Raw genomic sequence first — 4,629 nt, 5'->3', positions numbered from 1 at the left:
GAATCTTAACTTTGAATATGCTCTCAACAAAACAAAGAATAGTTTCCAAGTATTTCACTCATTTGTATTTTTAAGAGAAACCGATTTCAATTGCACAGCATTTTACTATATGCAAACATTAGTTTGAATTAAAAATGTTAAGGGGAATTTTATCAAAAGCAAATATTGAAGTAGCAAAAAAGACAACTTTGTTCAGGTATTCAATATGTTTTAGTCAAGTCTGCTGTTCTCTGGATAATTAATTAAGTAAAGAAGCTACAATTAACAATGGAATTTAGTTTCTTATACTTTGAGAACAGTTTAAAATAATTTTGTACCTACACAAGGGTAAGCATGTCTTTAATTTTATCTAGGTTGTATCTTCAGGGATGATTTAGGCAAACAATACACTGTTTATTTTATCTCTGAAAAAAACACATGCTTTGGTATGTGACAAAAGAAACCATGGTTTTATCCTTTAACATTTGTGTAGCATTGGCTGCACATATCCTCCAGAAAAGAAAGACGATACCTGATAGATTTTTTTTTTTCCCTCCAGTTAAAAAAAAAATTAGGGTGATAAATTATATGCACTTTCATACCTAAGTGCTTAAATCTAATCTGATGATAAAGTAGTAAGAACTTTTCTGATGCATATTAATAGACTTTAAAAACATAGTATTAAATTGACTTGAAAGTATTTACAGGCCCTCCTCATTTTATTGCACTTCATTTTATCTCACTTTGCAGACATAGCAATTTTTATAAGTTGAAAATTTGTGACAATGCTGTAGCAGGTAAGTCTATTGGTGGCATTTTTCCAATAGCGTATGCTCATTTCTTGACTCTTTGTCACATTTTGGTAATATTCACAATATTTTAAATATTTTTGTAATGCTAGTGCACATGTACCAGTGTATAGTGAAGTGGAACATAGCTTTTATATACACTCAGAGGCCAAATAAATTGTGACTCATATTATTACAATATTTACTTTATTCCAGTGCTCTGGAACTGAAACCTCAATATCTCTCACTTGGGTCTGTACTTGTTTTGAAAACACAGACAACGCATTAAATCACAATTTTTTTTTTTTTTTTTTCTTACTGCTACTATATTTTGTTAGGTAGGACATAGCTCACTCAAGCTCATTTGAAGTAAAGGCATACAGTGAGTGTGCAAACTTCTTTAAATACTTTCAAAAAAAAACAAAAAACTTTTTATTGTGATTTGGGTGGAATTTTATGGCGCAGATTCCTTCCACATTCAACAGTTTCTATATTTTTTCTTCTTTAAATAGTTGTGTGATTTAATTTTGAAACCATTCTGTTTGGAACTTTTTAACTTTTTTCCACTTAAATCATTTCTTATCCTCTGTTCCTGCATTTTTTTTTTATTATTATTACTAGGACTATATCTGATCAGTGGCATATATTTGTTCTTTTAAACATATAAAAATGCTGACTTTTCAAATAGTTTCTATTAGATAGAAGCCTTCTATATTCAACTAGCTATTTGGGACTTGTTTTACATACTATTTTTTCTTGAGCCAAATCCATACCCTCTCCTTTCTACTGCTATCACTCAAGCTCTGCTCATACACCCAAGCTTACTCCTAAAAAGTTTGAAATCAATACTCTTCTGATTAATGCATTGCTTTTATGATCAACAATACATTTGTTCCCTCAGGGAAAAACAAAACAGAAGAGTATTATATTCTAAAATGGTCCCAGGTTTGGTCAATTCACTAATGTAAGCTAAGACTTCTGATTTCACTCTTAACCTTCATAGGACTCATTAAATTATTGATTCGTGAAAACTATGCTCTTAAAATAGAAGACTATTTACTGCAAAATAGAGGTCAAAAGTGCATATAGTTTAGCTCTTCATTTTACCAAAACTCTCAATTTCTTTATTTGGTCTGAAGATGACGGGACTTTTCATAAACATATAATTGAAGCTTTCCTAGTTCTCTTAATGAAGGAATCAATGATTGTCATAAAATAGATCTTTTTAGGTAATATTGGCAGTGTACATATGCATATATACACAATCCAAGATAAGACACAAAAGAGTGTCAGGCCCTGGACTGAGCCCAATAAAAACTAGTATGTTTGCTTTACGTGAGGGTTTTATGTTCTGAGGATTATTTATTTATAAATGAGATGAAAAGAAGTTTAACATTGTTAGCTTCTTGTTAAATTAATAAATCATTAAGAGTTTTGATACTAGCAAAAGAACGCACATCTGACTGATTTGAATAGAAAAGGGAACTCATTGAAAAGATATTGGGCAGTTTTTTGAGTCACCCAAGATCTGTAGAACAGGCATAGAGTAAGGGGAAAGATACCTGGGTTCATACTAAAAATTGCTTCAACAGTAATTTGCTGTGGCCAATTCAAAAGAATAGATCCTCTTTCTATAGTTGGTAGGGGAGCTTGGATGTTGCTCTGCCCTTGCCTCTGGATTCTATCTTGTTACCACTGATGCTGTCTTCAGAAATAAGTATTTGTTTTCCTAATTCTCTATTTTAATAGTCCTATGTAGTTGTATCTACTTGTAATTTCTGAAAGCTATGCCATGTACTGGGAGCTCTGGTAGCATAGTGCCTAAGGCGCTTGACTGCTAACCAGAAGGCTGGTGGTTCAAACCCACCAGCCACTCCTCGGAAGGAAGGTTGGGCAATCCTACTTCCGTAGTGATACTGCCTCGGAAAACCAAGGAGGGGTCGCTATGAGTCGGGGCCGACTCGACGGCACATAACAACAACAAACAACATGCCATGTACATATACTCTAGTTTTAGGGGAAGCTGAAAAATGAGTTTTGTCATTTTTACATTTTGTAGTCAGAAATAATTTGCCTCTCACCAAGACTCAAAAAGAGTGAATATCTCAACCAAGAAGTAGCTTCAAATGCTGGACAGCTAACACGAATGACAATGTTTATTACAGGATATTGTATGATATGGCCGACCATCCAAGATAAGGCAATTCCTTCACCATACTTCAAAAATATCTACTATTTTTCCTTTATATTACATTTACTCTTTATTTGTTGAAAAAATCCTAAGTATTTTTTAAGGTTTCTATCCAATAATACATGTAATTTAGTCAGCACAAGATTAGAATGCCTTTGCTCTACTATCAGTTGGCTCCATAAAACTTTGCAGTCTTGGAAACCCTATGGGCAGTTCAACTCTGTCCTAAAATGTTTCTACGAGTCAGAATCAATTCAACAGCTATGGGTTTGGTTTTTGGTTTTGTTTTTTGTGTTACTATGACAATACTCTATACAAGACATTTCAGGGAAATTATGTCCAATGGTTAATTTACCTTTTCATTCATAAATATACTCATTCATTCATTCATTTAATGAACATTTATTTAATATACACTATGGTTCATGCATACGGAGTTCTGGTGGCATAATGGATAAGGTATTTGTCTGGTGGCATAATGGATAAGGTATTTGTCTGGTAATCAGATGTTAGCACTTCAAACCCACAAGCTTTTCATGGAGGGAAAATTGGGCAATCTACTTCTGTAAAGATTTCTAGTCTCAGAAACTCAGTGGAGGTTTCTATGAATTGGAATCAACTCAATGGCAGTGAGGTTTTTTTTTTGTTTGTTTGGTTTATGGTTCATGTATAAAGAGCTCTGGTGATGAAATGTCTAAGGCATTTGACTGCTAAGCAGAACGTTGGTTGTTCAAACCCAACAGCTGCTTCATAGAAGGAATATGGGGCAATCTACTTCCATAAAGATGTACTGCTTTGGAAACCTAGTGGGGGATTCTATGAGTCAAAAAAAAACTCGATGACAGTGAGTCTGGTTTTTTGGTTTATGGCTCATGTATAGTAGTTAAGACATTTGGCTACTAACCAAAAGGTCAGTGGTTCAAAGCCACCAACTGCTCCACAGAAAAATGGGGCAGTCTGCTTCCATAAAGATTTATAGCTTTAGAAACCCAGTGGTTCACTATGAGTTGGAATCAACTTGATTGTAATGAGTTTTGTTTGGTTTGGTTATGGTTCATGTATTGGGCTAAGAAGTGTGTTTACATTAGTGAAGAAATAGGCATGGACCATTCTACTCATCACAGTGCTTGCAGCTTTCTCTCTTTCTTTATCACTCACTTTCAACTATTTGTCATGCCAAAGATTTATTTTTCCTTTTCAGTGCAATTAATAGCCATAGTGAGACAAATCTTAAGTAGTAAGTATTTTTAAATCATTTCATGCTGTTAAATAATCATAATAAAAACAAAACTTATAGCTTTCATTAGTACATACAAGGTTTCATAAGTCCTGAAAACAATAACTCAAGCCTATATACTAGGCAATCTACTTCCATAGAGATACTATCTTGGAAACCCAAGGAGGGGTTGCTGTGAGTCAGAATCACCTCAATAGCAGTGAGTTTGGTTTGGGTTTTATATGCATTATGGCAACATACTCATTTATAATGTATAACGGCTATATTTTATTATTTATTTATGAATATTTCTCCAACATACTTCCAATCATATTGCCTATCATTTTCCTCTTAATTTATTCCATTTTAGGTATACTGTCCACTTCATTTTTCCCAAAATATTAAAAGAACCCTTTCCCCTCAGGACTATATATATATATATATATTGCTTGAAC

The sequence above is a fragment of the Orycteropus afer genome, unplaced genomic scaffold (genome assembly GCF_000298275.1).
Source record: "Orycteropus afer afer isolate SDZICR_OR568_19922 unplaced genomic scaffold, OryAfe1.0 scaffold00301, whole genome shotgun sequence".
NCBI classification, from domain to species: Eukaryota; Metazoa; Chordata; class Mammalia; order Tubulidentata; family Orycteropodidae; genus Orycteropus; species Orycteropus afer.
This window is presented reverse-complemented; position numbering follows the sequence as displayed.